The following is a 16,611-nucleotide window of genomic DNA, read 5'->3' as shown; positions in this document are numbered from 1 at the left end:
AAATTACATTTTGTTAAGAATTCCTTGGATGTAAAGAGAAGACCAGCTGAATTGAAAAATTGGTCTACCAATATAATGTTATGAAACCAGTTAGCAAAATAATTTATTTTGTTTACATAAAATGTCCTTATTATTATGTCATATGTCCTTATTATAAGTAATTGTTGACAGTGGGCAAAAATTTTGTTTGTAAATCAAATTCCATGCTAAAAAAAGCTTGCTGGTGAAATGATGAAAGTTTGAAAGATGAAAGAAAAGTAATATTTACACCCAAACTACATAAAATATGGAGGGGAATCATATTCCAAATAGAGGTTGGATATTTAAGAAGTTGTCTAATCCAGTTGATTTTAAATGTATTGTTTAGTAAAGAGAAAATCTTTTTTGATCCACTTCAAATTTTGACTACTAACTGTATATAGTTCATTTAGGGCACCACGGTGGCGCAGTGGGTAGTACGATCGCCTCACAGCAAGAAGGTCGCTGGTTTAAGCCCCAGGTGGGTCAGTTGGCATTTCTGTGTAGAGTTTGGGAATTTGAAGCCCTTCCCCTTCACACTCTGTTTCAATGGGAAGGAAAGAGGTAGAGGAAGGGGAGTAAACATTTTATCAGGATTGGGCCTACAGTAAGTGCCATATCTGCCTTGCATTAAATGCTAACATCGAACTGCAAAACAAAGCACAACATTTCTTCATAAATGAGGCCAATCAACCCTCATTCCGCCAATTGCTCCAATGAAGTACAAAGCAATTCTCGCATCATATAAAGAGGAGGGGGAAAATAAGGGATAAAAGATGTCCAGTCCCATAATACAGGCCCCAGAATTGTTTTCATACTTTTTGACATCCGCAGATGTCAGTCTCAAACGCGCCGCTCTCTTATTCTATACGTGTTTGATGTTGGTGCGCAAAAGAGTGGGTGTGTTCCTCCATCTTTATTGTAGCGGAAAACACAGCTCTTTGTACATCAAAAGGCCTTTTCCACTGTTAGCCCACACTCGGCTGACACCGAGAGCACACATGCAGGAGGAGATGAGAGCAAGAGGAGGAGGAGAGAGGCAAAAACAGGCCCGTCAGAACCAATGCGAAGAGCCCGACTGGAGGAGCACCTGAGGGAGGGTGAAAGACGAGCACATCATTAAAGCAATTTACAGCCAGAGCCTCATTTCAAAGGGGACACTCGAACAAAAGACAGGGCTAAAGCCTGATGCACACTTCACTGTGCCATATACTACACTGGAAGAGGATTTGCTTAAGTATATGTGTAAATGGGATTTAGATGACAAGTAGAAATGTCAATACAATGAAGTAGGACATATAATTGAGAAAGTAAATGTAATTAATATTGTATTTAAAGGGTTGGTTCACTAAAAAAAATACATTTAATACATTCTTTCATCCATTCATTCATTTTTTTTTTGGCTTAGTCCTTTTGTTAATCTGAGGTCGCCACAGTGGAATGAACCACCAGCTTATCCAGCATATGTTTTACAGCCAATCACTGGGAAACATCCATACACTCATTCACACACATGCATTACGAACAATTTCGCTTACCCAATTCACCTATACCGTATGTTTTGGGACTGTGCGCGGAAAACGGAGCACCCAGAGAAAACCCACGTGAACAGTGAGAACAAACTCCACACAGAAATGCCAACTGACCCAGCCGAGGCTCGAACCAGTGACCTTCTCGCTGTGAGGTGATTTTGCTACCCACTGTGCCACCATAATGCCACCAATTTACTACCAAAATAAGCTTATCTAAAAAATGTTTGTCTTTTGGCTGGTATACAGCATGAAATATAACATTTCTGAGTATAAGAAGATATAAGAAGAACAATTTAGAGACAGTTCATGTCAGATTTTGTTGCTGATTTGAAATATTTTGAGATGTTTGAAAAAAACTTTTGAGATTTTAAGGTTTCTCCATTCAGCTAATAGGTATAGGCTTTGGTCTTTGCACAAATCAGATACTCATAGGCATTACAAGTAATATGCCTGCTGAGAAAAAAGCTTTGCTAAAAACATTTTAAATTTTTTAAGATGCATATTATCCAGCATACTCCAAATACTTCATTACTGAGCAGGACACAATATTTTGGGCATAATCTCTGTATTTTTTACTTTGATTATATACTTAAATATTCATATGTTTTTATTTTATTATAGGATGAGTTATGATGACCAAACATTAAATATTATTTGTGTTGTACACAGTGGGGGAAATAAGTATTCAACATGTGACCATTTATCTCAGAAAACATATTTCTAAAGGTGCTGTTGTCTTGACACTTTCACCAGATGTTAGTAACAACCAAATAAATCCATATATGCAAAGAAAACAATACCAATTAGTTTACAAGTTTTGTAATACAATGAAATGACACAGGGAAAAAAGTATTGAACACATACATATGTAAAGAAAGAGAGCTTTAAAAAAGCAGTAAAAGCTTAGACAGCAGCTCAAATCTCTCAGTTATTCAGCAACCCTCTGTCCTTCGTTATTGTAAATTAATATTAGCTACATCAGTCTAACATCTACATTATCAGGATGATGAAGATGAAACCAGGGTGGACATTTCAGCAAGACAATGATCCATAACACAGCCAAGGAAACTTTCAAATGCTTTCAGAGAAAGAAAATCAAATGGCCCAGCCAATCGCCTAACTGAATCCAGTAAACACAAATTGAAGATCAGATTTGATAGTCGAGTCCCATAGAGCCATCAAGATTTTTACACTCTGTTGAAGTCTCCATATGAGAGGCGTCTTTAAGCTGCCATCACCAAAAAAGGCTTTTATATAAAGTATTTAATCCATTTCAGTAGTTCAACAAACTTGTGTCATTATCCTTACACATTATGCTTGTGTCATTCCATTGTTACTACAAATAATTTTTCTCTTTTTTTTTGGTTCGTTATATTTTTATTATGTTTGTATTTTTTGGGTGTTTATCAAAATCTGGTTCAATTCCATGTCATCCACCTCATGTCAACCAAAAATCTGTGGTCACTAAAATAATACGTTGGTCAAAAATATAATTATGTTTAAGTAATTACTTAATCCTACAATTTTACATGGAATGATAATGTGGAGAATTTACAACCTTTTTATGAATATGTGGCCAATATTGGTCAAAATTGGTTCTAGTGTCCCTACGGATAAACGAATGAAACTTTAAAATAGGAAGACTTAAAATAATAAATCTCATTAAAGTGATAGTTCACCCAAAAATGAAAATTCTGCCATCAGTCGCTAACCATACACTTATTCCAAACCAGTTACAGTTTCTTTCTTCTGTTGAACACTGTTACGGTTTAATTAAGTTGTCTAGGGAAAATAAACGTTACACTTATAATATTAAATTATTACAGAGTAGATGGATGGAAAATATACCAGGACACAAAATTTACGGTCAATTCATTTATTCCTCTAACGAGGAGAAGAAAAATGAAGCCAACAAAAGAGAGGCTTACATGTGTGCGCTTTGTACAATGTATATATAATAATAATAAGAAAAAAAAGAAATACAATCAAAAGTTTTAGGGGAAAAAGGAACTAGAGTGGCGCCAAAGCAAAAAACTAAACAAAACCAAAAGCCACCTAAACTAGAACACAAGATCCCCCTCTAAACTTACTAATAAAAATCAATATGTGAAAAAGAAACCGAAATCTTCAGCGTTTGCGACGCCACACCTAAACTCCCTGAAATAATAAGCAAAAATACAAAATGCGGCGCTCACCCACTTACCTAGTGTTTCTGAACATTGGAGTTACCTACGGGCAAAATGTATGTTGCGCGACTTAGTAAACTATTTCCTTTTCCCCAAAAAGGAATGATAAACTCTTTAACCATGGCCTAATTTACATCGATGTAATTATTCAGAAACACAGAACAAAGCATACATTATGAACAGCAGCGAGCGAACACAAACCAACACACACACATATAGCACTCTGAAAAACAAGGCGTGCCGGTCAAATTTAAAGTTCGCGGAACGAAGTCCAATTGGTCCACGAGGAAACGCCCTAATGAGGAGTGACAGGCTCGGTATCCAATCAGCAGGTAGGCTACCTAGCAGAGAAAAAGTAGCGGAACAAAAGGTGATAGGACGAGACAAAGAGCGAATGACAGACAAGGAGATGCAAAGGGAGCGAAGGGAGACAAGCAAAACAGAAAGGGAGAAGGCACAAAAATACAAACTCCCACGGACCGTAACAAACACAAAAGAAGATCTTTAAAATAATGTTGTATCCATGTTGTAATCTTGTAACCTGTAACCATTGACTTAAATAATAGTTGTGCCTCCTGTCAATGATTTCAGGCTTCCAGTATTTTTCAAAAATCTTTATTTTGTTTTTAACAGTCAAGTAAAGTCAAGTTGATTTTAATTGTCATTCGGCTACATGTGTAAACATACAGTGGAACAAAATGTCATGTTTCACAGGACCACAGTGCCACATAAATAGACATAATCCTCAATATAAACACAACACTGGACATAAGAGTATTTTTAACCTATCCATAACTAGCATACCAGAGTAGTAAACTGTACTAACTCCTAACTATACATATACTATAAATACATATTTTGATTATACACATAAATTAAGACAGACCATACAAGTACTTTTACTTAGGACAGAACATGATTTGTGGTACTTTTACAGGTGAACATTGTTTTCCTTATTGAGTACTTGTAAGATGGAGTTTAATTAAAGTGTATGGTGCATATAGAGAGAATGAGTGTTTCTTCAGGTGGTTTGTCAAACCCACTCACTTGTGTGAAGCACACTCAAAAATCCACAATGCTTTTTTTCAAGATATATAGAGTGATTTTAAGAAAATCACTCAAGAAGATAGAAACTCAAACAGGTGGCAGAGGGAGAATTTTCATATGTGGGTGAACTTTACCAGCTCAATGGTAAAAGATACTGAAAAACATCTAGTCACAGCACGTATACCATACATATCATATAAGGTGGCAGATCAATATAAAACAGACCCTGATGCTCATCAATCAAAGCACCTATGTGGATAACCCAAGCTATTAAATCACAACACCCTCCCTCTCAGAGCCAGAGGCTGGGAATTTCGGTTATGATGGGGTCCTGACACATAAAGAGCGAAGGGGATATGACTCCGGGCTTTGTCCCACCTAATCCCAGATTAATTGCACTCCAAGGCTGTGAGAGGTTTGGATGAATACATGTATCATATCTATGGCAGCTTGGATTCGCCTCCCTCGTGTGTGCATTTTTTTTCTTATATGAAACGCATCATAGCAGTTCAATGAAACAGCTTTGCTGAAATCATCCCCAATGGGATTGAAGTATTTTTGAAAAGGTTTAGGTCTGTTGTTTGGACTGAGGGCTTTCTTTGCCTCCCAGGGCTATTGTGATTGGAAGGTGTTGAAGGGAGATAGAGGTCCGGCTGACTGACAGAAGCAGGGTCCCAAAGACTCGTCTTGCGGATGTACGGTGAACCCAGGTGGAATTGAGCAGCGCTGCCTTCTTTCAGTCATACATCATATACAGCTCCATCAAAAGTCTGTGCCTCTATCACTGGGCTGCACAGTACAAAAAAAAGTCCTTCAAAAAGACTATGTGAATGATCCTGCAGCCTCAACTAGGAATTTGTCCTTGAGTGACAGTGAGAATGCAACCCAAATATGAAGCTGAAAGTCTAAAGATATGTGATGTTTAGTATTTTTGAAACAAGTTCTATTGAGGAATGTCTTGTTTCATACTCAAATTACATTTCAAGAGTTCACACTTAGATACTGTTTGACAACTTGTTAGCAAGTTAGCAGGTTTGGCATGCTGTCCCGGGAGAGAACCCTGAGCTCGGAGATAGTTGAGCCCAGGGTTCCCGCCAGGTCCATAAAGCATGTGAGGGGAGTACGAGGTCAGGTGTTCTCGAGAGCTCCCCTCGGCAAAAGAGGAAAGGAGGAGAAGGGGTGGATGGGGGGTTTCTTCGGAAAACGAAGATAGGGGTGTACATTTTAGCTAGGTTATTTATAGTGGGTTTGGATCGTTCCGATTGGCTAGCTAATGAGCTTAGATGAGTGGCCGGCTGCAGTCAATCATATCACGTGCTCCTCTCGAAATTAGTTTATGAAACTTCATTTCAAGAGTTCACACTTAGATACTGTTTGACAACTTGTTAGCAAGTTAGCAGGTTTGGCATGCTGTCCCGGGAGAGAACCCTGAGCTCGGAGATAGTTGAGCCCAGGGTTCCCGCCAGGTCCATAAAGCATGTGAGGGGAGTACGAGGTCAGGTGTTCTCGAGAGCTCCCCAAATGCATGAGACTCGGGACAGCAGCTGTGTATTCGAAGAAACTCCCCGAAAGGCTTGAAATGCTATATCCGGCTGCTGGATATAGTGGTATAGTGGCTCCGATGGGAGCCAAGGGGGATACGGGCTCTTGCGGGAGCCAGTGCCGAGTTGGCGTGGGCTATAAATACTCCAGCTGGATTAGAAACTAAGGGAAACCCCAGCGGGGGTCAGAGCTGTGGGATGGACGGGGATCCATTTGGAGTCAAATGATGAGGAGTAAAAAAGTGAGGACTCCAGCTGGATGAGGGGGTTACTAGGGCTGCGGGGGGGTCAGGGGCTCCTAGGGAGTAATTGCTCGAGGAACACTCCTTGCGGAGATAGAGCTGTGAGGTGACAGCACTATATATAAATATATATGTATATGCAATATATAGATATATATATATAATGGGGAAAACTAAGGCCTTGGGGGGGGCGATTTTACTTGACTCCAGCGGGAGTCTAGCTCTTTTGGGCTCTCCAGCGGGAGATAGAGCTGCAAGTGCCATCTCCAGCTAGGGACGGGAACGATGGAGGGCGGGTGGAGGCCCCAGCTGAAGGGTGAGTGGCGGTTGGGCGATGACCCCTGCGGGGGTCGAATGCTCGGGAGCAACTCTTGCTAGAGTTAGAGCTTGAGGGTGACAGCACTATATATAAATATATATGTATATGTGATATATAGATATATATATATATAATGGGGAAAAACTAAGGCCTTGGGGGGGGGGCGATTTTACTTGACTCCAGCGGGAGTCTAGCTCTTTTGGGCTCTCCAGCAGGAGATAGAGCTGCAAGTGCCGTCTCCAGCTAGGGACGGGAACGATGGAGGGCGGGTGGAGGCCCCAGCTGAAGGGTGAGTGGCGTTTGGGCGATGACCCCTGCGGGGGTCGAATGCTCGTGAGCAACTCTTGCGAGTGTTAGAGCTTGAAAGTGACAGCACTATATATAAGTATATATTTATATGCGTGGGTGCATATAGATATATAAAAAATTTTTTAAAAAATAAAAGATAAATGTGAAAAATAAATAAGAAATAAAGAAAAATAAGGTCTAGGGCCGGGGAGGGTCAGTGACTCGTGCTCGTGTCACAGCTCAGGGTTGGGTGAGCTAATTTTGGCCAACTCCAGTAGGAGTTGGGAGAGATGATGGGGAGATGGAGACTTCTACTGGAGGGTGACGGGCGGAATAGGTGCTCTGGGAGTGTTCCAGCGGGAACTGAGCATGAGGGTGGCAGCACTATATATATTAATTTATATTTATATGCGTGGGTGCATATGAATATACATTTATATAAAACAAATCGAACAGAGAAAATAAATAAAATAAGACTATATTATATAGCATTATAAGAAATGATATATAATATATAAAAGCTAGGGCTGGGGCAAGATTAATATGATTCCTGCCGGAATCAAAGCTCTGTGTAACGTTGTACGGGTTCAGAGCCAAGGGGCGGGGTCCTACAGAAGTCCTAGAATGGGGTGGGGGCAGTGGAGACTTCTGTGGCAGCGGCCTGGGGGGGCGGAGTGGCAGAAGGGGGCTTGGGCAGGAGGAACGTCTGCTGTAGTAAGGTGAGTGTCTAGGTAGAGAAGCTGAGTGCAACTCAAGCTGGAAGAAGGGAAACCATTAGGAGGCTGGGTCGTGCCTGCTCCTTTACATAATTGGGTAGCTCTTCCGCCCCTGGGGAGCTGGCATGGCTGGGTCTTGACTTGTCCCTGGATTATGCCTGTACCCTTGGCTGCTGGGATTGGCATTTCTGCTAGTGAGGGTCCTCTGGGCTTCCTTAAGATGGCTGTGGCTCAGCCTAATGTAAGATTTAAAGGCGTCGGAAGACCATCTTCCAAGTGTTTGTATGTGTTGTTGCGTTAACCCTTTGTGTGCGGCTGTAGTGGCGGCTCCGATTCTGAATGAATGGCTGGAGTATGATTCTGATGGGAAGCCTGAATGATGTAGGGTAGGTTTGAGGTGTTTTTGGAACCAAAAGCGTGTCACTGGGTTGTGTGTGTCGTCTATGAACAGGGGGGCTGAGGGACTGTTGCTTAGTGATTTCCTATAGTGTTTATAAGCTAGGAGTGTTTGGAAGGGGCTTGTGGAGGAGGGGATGTTAAATATGTAGATGCAATGTCCTTTTCTTGATTGATCTGTTTTGCTTTGTTTGATGAGGAAAGAAATTGTCTCCTCATCAATCAGGGTCAGATCAGCTATAGTGGGGTGGATAGAAGGATCAAATTTTGATGTTACTGTAAATTCAGAACATCTGAGAAATCCGAAAAAGGCAAGAATAAACATTGCATCTAGTGTGCGGTCTGTATGAAAAGATATGTAGCCTTTCCTGAGCGTGGAAATGCCTTTGGAGAGTATGTTATGTGTGATGGGCAATCTGGCATCTGGGGTGGGGGGGCGTGCTTTCTGTATGCCTTTAATAAGAAGGCTGACTTGAGAGTTGGCAATGGATTCAGAAATGGAGCCGTACATGAGTTTGTGAAAAAACTGAATACCACTTAAATAGCTCTTAATGGAGTTTGCCTGCATGTTTTTATGAAAATGAAGGTATGTAATAAATGAGCTTATTGTAAGCAGGGAGAAATCTGGGAATATGGTGTTGTATGTGCAATGAAAGTGTTTGAATGTTTTCCATGCAGTGAGATATGCTTGTAAGGTCCTTGGAGCCACAGCCTGCAGAATGAGGGATATGGATGTTTGGTGCAGCTCATGCATTGGATGATTTATTGGAATATCATCTCTGAATAAGGAGGGATGGGAGTCGGGTGCTGCTCTGCCTCCGGCGCTAGTTGTCTGAATCTCTGGAAAAGAAAGCGAGAAAGAGCGTCAGCAATTTGGTTATGAAAACCGGGCACATGTATAGCAGTTATGATAAATTGTTTTTTGGCTGCGGTCCAAATAAGGCGACGGAGAAGCGGCATTAAAGCGGGAGAGTGAGAGCGCCCTCTGTTAATGCAGTGCACAACGGCTTCGTTGTCACAGTGAATGAGAATGCTAGAGGCAGACCATTCGTCTCCCCATAATAAGGCAGCGGCTACTATGGGGTATAATTCGAATAAAGCAGACGAATATTGAGGTAGAGGAGTTTCCAGCATTTGAGAGGGCCAATCAGAGGCGAACCAGCGGCCTTGGTAGAAACCACCGAATCCTACCGAGGGAGCTGCGTCCGTGTATAGCTGGATGTCTACGGGGGATGCAATTAGATCGCTAGGAATGAGCAGCCGTTCCAGCACTTAAGGAAGGAAATCCACAGGCTGAGTTCATTGCGGCAGGGGTCGGATAACGTTATGTTATCTTCTAAGCTGTGGACGGAAGCTGCGAGTTGTAGGAGGTGAGTGATAAACGGGCGACCCTGAGGAATGATACGCATGGCGAAATTAAGATGTCCTAATATTGATAGCAGTTCGCGTTTAGAACATTCATGTTTCTCCAAAAATATGGAAGATAGAGAAATGATTCGATCAATTTTCTCTTTGGGCAGCGAAGCTTCAAATTTTTGGGAGTCTAAATTAATGCCTAGAAATTCTAAGCGAGTGCTGGGTCCAGCAGTTTTTTCTTCTGCAAGGGGGATACCCAGCCTAGCGAAAACTGCTTTAGTAGTCGCTAGGTGTTGAGCAGGTGGGGTATGGGGGGGAGAGATGATGAGGAAATCATCAAGGAGGTGGACTACGTGCGGGATTCCGTAATTATTAGCGAGGATCCAACATATTGCTTCTGAAAGCATGTCGAAAATTTTGGGGCTGCTTCTGCAGCCGAACGTAAGACGGACTGCGAAATAAAATTGGGATTTCCAATTGATGCCAAAGAGGTGCCAGAAATCAGGGTGTAACGGCATAATTTTGAAAGCTGACGTAATGTCAACTTTAGCGAGCCAAGCGTTACGGCCGACGAGTTTAATTAGAGAAATTGCTTGGTCTATGTCATGGTAGTTCAATGAGAATTCATCGGGTGAAATTAAACTATTAATGCTTGAAAAGGCAGAATTATGAGGAGAAGACAGGTCGATTATTAGTCGTTTTTTCCCAGAAAATTTTCTGGTTGCTACGCCGATTGGACTAATCCGATAGGTGCTAAACGGGGGGGCAAGAAAGGGACCGATCATAAATTTATTATCGATCTCTTTCTTGATTAGATGATCCACCACATCTGGTTCGGCGTTAGCGGATTGGAGATTAGGACATGCGAAGTTATAGGAAGGAAGGGTCGAAACACCAGGGTGGAATCCATTAGACAGACCTGAAATGAGAAATTCAGAAAAATTAGGATCTGGGTGCAAGCATAATTCAGAATACAGTTTAGAAATATCAACAGGAGTCGACAAGTAATTTCTATGTTTTTTATTTGCTTTTAGTACTTGGCAGACGACACGAGCGTGTGCGCCGCCGCAGTAGCTACAAGTGTGCAGGAATTTGCACGGGTGGCGAAAGCATCTAGCGATATTAGAGCTTTGACAGATTTGAGAAGGAGGGTTTTGAGAGGAGGGAGGAGGAAGTAGAGAGGGGATAGTGGAAGTAGAAGGGCGAGGTACGTAGCTGGTGGATTTTGGAGTTTGTAGTTCTTTATCGGCGGAGGGAATTACGAAGGGACAGAAAGTGGTCGGGTGAAGGTTAGAGCGGCAGACCGCGCAGGATAGATTGCGACATCCTAAGAATACTCTGTTGTGGAGATCAGTGTCCAAAGCCCCCCAATAAGTACACTGATTCCACTGAGTGACGCGAATTGCGCATTTAGCTGAGAATAATTTATGATATGTGTAGAAATGTGTTCCCCCATAGGAGAGCGCGAGCTCTGAAATGATGGCCATATAGTCATTCAGCTCGCGCCTCCTATGGGGAAAAACTGAGCAGATGGTTTCTGTGTATCGTGCGAAGGCTACGTGAAATTCGGCAATGGAGAGTGTGCGAGTTTGTGAACTGACTGGTGGTTTAAGGGTAATAGTGAATTCGCCGCAATCCACCTGTCGCTCTGCCGAGGGAGGTGCTATGGGTGAAAGGAGTGTTGAAAGGTCTATGTCGGCACCTGATAAGATGAGGTTTCTGATGGCATTGGAGATCGGGGGTGGTTCCAGGACTGGAGCATTTTGCGGAATGGGAAGGGGTGTGGCAGTGCTTAGAGTGAAGGGGGGCCGTGCGGAAGAGATGTTAGTACGAAGAGTAGACTGTTGGGGAGGGTTAGTAATGACAGTGGGTGCTTGGTGGAGGGATGTAGAGGGGAAAAAGGAGGTAGTAGAAGAGGGGAAATTAGTAGGAAGAGGAACGGCGTTATGGATCGTAGGAAAAGTTTGAGTGGGAAAAAACTGAGTTGAAGAATGGGGAAGGTTAGAAGGGAGAATAGAATGAGGAGGGTTGAGAGAGGGAGAGATGTCTGGAAGAGCAGGAATGGAGTTTCCGCTGGAAAGTGGAGCTGGAGGCCAGAGAAGGGGAGTGGGAAGTCCTGGAGTGGCGTGATTTTCCTGTGGATTGTCTGTGTTTTGAAAGGTAATGGTAACGGGTGCAGACTGTCCAGTAGCTTGAGGTAGCTTTTTATTTGTTTTCCTGGTTGCTTTCTTGGGTGCTCCGGGGTGGTTAGTTGCTTGCTGTGCAGAAGTCGGTTGAGGATAGGGGGTGTGCCGGGATCGAGTTGGTCTGCTGTCCTGAGGGGGAGGAGTTGGTGAAGGGATGGTTTCGTAGAGTTTCAACAGTTCAGCTTTGTTGCAGCGGTTGGGGATGGATATACCGGCGTTTGTAATGGTCTGACGGAGTTCGGCGACTGTCATTTTATTTGAGATGAGGGATGAGGATCTTGCAGATGCGTATGATGAAGATGGAGAAGGTAAGTTGCGGTTTGGGGTTATGGGGGATGGAGACTGTGTACGGCGATGGGTCCTTGAAACTGTAGAGCGGATGGGTCTTCTGCCTCTTATGGGAGCTTCGGTGTTTGTTTGGTTTCCGGTTGGGGCTTGTTGTCCTTGTGCTGGTGTTCCTAGGGGAGCGGGTGTATCGTCTCTTTCCATGATGTTGTTGTTTAGTTGATGATGGCGTGTTCGTTGAATTTTTTGAGTTTTGTTGTTGCTGTCGTTGTTGATTTGTAGTAGGTTGAAGTTAATGTCGCAGGCGATGGTATGGTAGAAGAAGATTTGAGGATTTGAAGAGGAGCTGTGTCCGTCCTTCTGTGCTTCTTCGGAAAACGAAGATAGGGGTGTACATTTTAGCTAGGTTATTTATAGTGGGTTTGGATCGTTCCGATTGGCTAGCTAATGAGCTTAGATGAGTGGCCGGCTGCAGTCAATCATATCACGTGCTCCTCTCGAAATTAGTTTATGAAACTTCATTTAGCAAGTGCTGTATTAAGTTCACACAAAAGATTATAATACTTAGGGCCCTATCATACACTCGGCGCAATAAGGCGCAAGACGTGTTTGACGTGATCTGTTGCTATTTTCAGACCATCGAACCCCTAATTCTCACATTTTGCGCAACTTGTTTAATAAGCAAATCCATTTGCCCCACTTCGTGGTTTATAAAGTTTTTAAGGTTGATAAAGTTTTAATAAAAACAAGTTTGTCCACATGTCAGGTTTTAGAGACGTATGCATCATTGGGCATGAGAATAGGACATGTGTCTGGATATAACCCAGTTTTTTGACTACACCCACATAGCAAAATTTCTCTGGCCCAGTTATGGCGCACACAATCAGGTTTTGCTTGGCCCACATGTCGCAGTGAATTTCGGTACATGACTGGACCAAATCTGGCTTTCAGACAAGGGTTAAACACGAACCATATCTGGGAAAGTGTCTCAGCCAAGTTAACTCATAACTGGGCCTGAACTGGGCCAGATAGGTTGGTGTGTCACGATTGCAATGAATATTATAAACCCATGAAGCATTGCGCTTTAGGCACACTATGGGCAAGCTTTTTCTCAAAGTGACCTGATTGGTAGAATTTTTTTCAAAAATTATTTTAATGTATTTTAAATGTGGGTCAAGACTGGGTCAACACTGGCCAAACTCACATGGCCCACATATCAATTTTTTTAAATCTGGGCCAAATACTATGTTTTACATCTGGCCCAAATCTTGTGTGCCGCCTTAAAGACGGAGCCACTTCTGCCAACCCTGGGCCATGTTTGGCCCTTATGCTGTATGCCAGTGCCGGATGAATGCCTGCTTTGCCAGCTTTATGCCAAATCTGGGCCAGAATGCTTTGCCACTTGGGCACTAAGTTATTTTTGCTCATATATTAGTTACCTGGAAATTAGAACTAAATTTAGAAATAGATTTGAAACAAAAATTCTTTGTGCTTAACAAACAAAATAAAATATGTAGGCTAATGGATGTCTTCAGCATTAGTACAACACCATTTTTTATCTAGGAAAGTAACGGAGTAAAGTAAAGAGAAAATAAAGAGGCCAAATGGAGGAGGCTCGATCTTTATCCTCGCGCTGCTGATGGTCTTTTTAACTGTGTTCTCGCTAGTGAAGTGTTCAGTTTTTCCACTTACAAAGTCCACCATGTAAAAAGCAAATGTGTCATAGTGCAATACAACTGACTCTTAAAGGGAATGGGAAATGAGACTAATTGGTTTAATGCACGTTATGCTTAAAACAAATCCATAACTCATTGAGAGAATAAGCACAACCCTGTTAGACCATGCACCAGGGACCAGCATATTTTTTCATCCTTAAAATAGCAAAAGTGGATTCGGACACGCCCTTAATACTTTTCCACCATACTCTTTAGACTTTGTGCCTAGATCGTTAAAATAGAGCCCTTATAATTAAAATATTCAGAGTAAAAAAAAAAAACTGCAATATATTGGTGGTCATATTGGATGTTATACAACCTTCTACATTAGAGACCAAATATCAGAAACAGGCTTCAGAATAGTTGAGGCTGGCAGATGCCAGGAGCACTAGAGAATCACAATTGGGAAATTATTTTACAGTTCTACAGTTTAGATTTTCAAATAAAATGTAAAAATAAAATGTTGTAGTTAGGCTCAGAAAAAAATGTATATTAGGGTATGTATCTGTGCATCTTTAAAATTTTATAAGCTTTTAATGATAGTTTTCAACCTGTGCAGAAACCTACAGGCAAAAAGGAGCCGTAATGGAAGCTACACTGGGATCTCCATAGAAATGCAGCACAAACCGGTCAGATTTACATATGTTTCAAGCTGTGAATATTTGGATATAAACAGATATAAACAGAGACAAGATCGCAAACTGTAAATGTGATCCATATACTGCACCTGCAGCTGTTTTTCAGTCATTTAAAACCCTCATGATCCTATCAGAGCTCCAGTTCAGCAATGTTTATATCTATCCTGTGCATTTTCCTCAGCAATTTAGTCACTGTTAATGGCATTATGGATATCTGCTTTTATATGTGGTTTGAGTTTGTTTTGCTTAGATTAATATTTTCTGGTAGGAAATATCTATTTGTTAACTTCTGCTATTTACTTTTTTATTTTTTATTTCAATTTACAGAATAGAAACTGTATAAAAAGCATACAAATGTTTTGACAGTTATATGTATCATAGATCATTGTGGGTCTATAATGGTACCATTCGGCACAAATATATACATTTGTCTTTTCTGGCTGTTTTTTCTATGAAGGAATTTCTGTAGAAGCACAGCCCAGCCAGGCCTCCTCCTCATTTAGTAATGCTGCATGTTATCTCACAACAATTAATAACAATTAATCAGCTTTTTCCCTAAAACAAAAATAGAAATCACTCAGCCAGTGAGTGAGACAGGGGGGTGTTCCCCTAGTGGTCTGAGGTCACTTGAAAACTATCAATTCTGAAATGTGCCCAAAAGTCAAAAACAAAACAGATGGTTTTTTTGTATGTGTGTGTTTGTGTCGGTTTTGTTTGAGTCAACATTTTAATTTTGAACATGCTTCTGTAGTATGTGTAACCACACTATTTGACTTTGTTGAGGCAGCAATTGTTTTGAAAGGCAATGTAATGCCAATTGCACAATATCCTTCACAACTAAGCATGGTCAAATGTTTGTATAACAGTGAACAGTATATAATATAATCTGCAAAGTCATAATTTCATGAGTTTTTTTGTGTGTGAAATTAACAACATTTTGTCCCTAAACATCTTCCATAAAGTATACCACTCAAAAATCCACTTGATTACTCTGAAGTCGCAAACTGGATTAGCAGAACTGTTTCAAAATGTGACAAGACAGCGCAGGACCTTTCACTGTTTGTTTTTTTTCTAGTTAAAGAGGTTTAGCTTTAGTTATAGTGATTCTTTTAGTAGATTACCAGTAGATTAAAAAATTACTTTCTTTATTAAGAACTGAGTTATTCAATCAATCGATTGTTTCAATTCACAAACTGCAAAACAGTGACTTACACAAAATTTACACAATGTTTTTAGCCAAGAATGGTAAACTTTTGATTAATTTTGTCTATTTCATGGCAATGAAAATTAAAACGCCACCAATATTGTTATCAAAATCACCTACTGTAAATAGCAGGAGTCACCAATCTCGTTCCTAAAGGTCCTTTGCCCTTCAGGGTTTAGCTCCTAACTTGCCTCAACACACCTGCCTGAATGTTTTAAGTATACCTAGTAAAGTTGCAGTCACTCTGGGCTTTTTCTCCCATAGACTTCCATTCATATGCACGCGAATGGGTCAGACCAGAAACGCAGGGTCATGGGTGAAGTTTCGCAGGTTGCTGCGGTGCAAAGTTCAAGCTTGGTGAACTCTGACCTGCGAAATCGCATCACCAGACTACATGAGACCAATCGAGGATCAAAATATGACCTCTCTGGACATAAATTTAAAATATGGAACAATCGCTTGCTTTTTAAATGTCTAATCATCTTGTTTAATCCCGCTTCTTTTTGCAGAGCTGTATGACAGAATTTCGCAAACTCAAACTCCACAGCTTAAGACCTTGATTAGCTTGATCAGGTTTGATTAGGGTTGGACACCAGCCCTCCAGAAACAAGTTTGGCAATCCCTGGTATATAGGAACCTTTGGAAATGGTCATGGCATGCATTTGTGTAGTATTTTTTAGGAACTTAGACATGCACATTATGCGAGACAATTGCAAACAAACAAGCAAAATGTTACGACTCGAGAGTTTGCTAATGCTTCTTCAGCAAACTTTGGATTTACTTCACCAATAATTTGACCAATAGTGAAGACACATCATATACTAAACACATGAACACATATTCTAAATACATCTTTAAAAGGCGGTTTGGGATCAGACCTGGAGAACAAGGTGAGTGAGCTAATAATCATTTCCCTATAGCTAGTCTTTACTAACAGATGAC

At 41.2% G+C, this 16,611-nt stretch overlaps 1 protein-coding gene and 1 long non-coding RNA gene across 2 annotated transcripts in view; one reads left to right on the top strand and one right to left on the bottom strand.

Moving 5' to 3' along the window:
• The window catches only part of LOC141377865 (uncharacterized), an 81,277-nt gene that overhangs the window by 56,660 nt on the left and 8,006 nt on the right, over window positions 1-16,611 (bottom strand). The window lies entirely within an intron of this gene.
• LOC147833707 (uncharacterized) lies at window positions 2,914-14,945 on the top strand. The gene is made up of 3 exons (XR_015509696.1): window positions 2,914-5,770; window positions 12,639-12,999; window positions 13,230-14,945. It is a non-coding gene; the product is annotated as an uncharacterized LOC147833707 (long non-coding RNA).

Source organism: Danio rerio, chromosome 15, assembly GCF_052040795.2.
Source record: "Danio rerio strain M-AB ecotype USA chromosome 15, GRCz13ab, whole genome shotgun sequence".
NCBI classification, from domain to species: domain Eukaryota; kingdom Metazoa; phylum Chordata; class Actinopteri; order Cypriniformes; family Danionidae; genus Danio; species Danio rerio.
The sequence above is the reverse complement of the archived record's forward strand: the minus strand, read 5'-3'. Positions and strand labels throughout refer to the sequence as shown.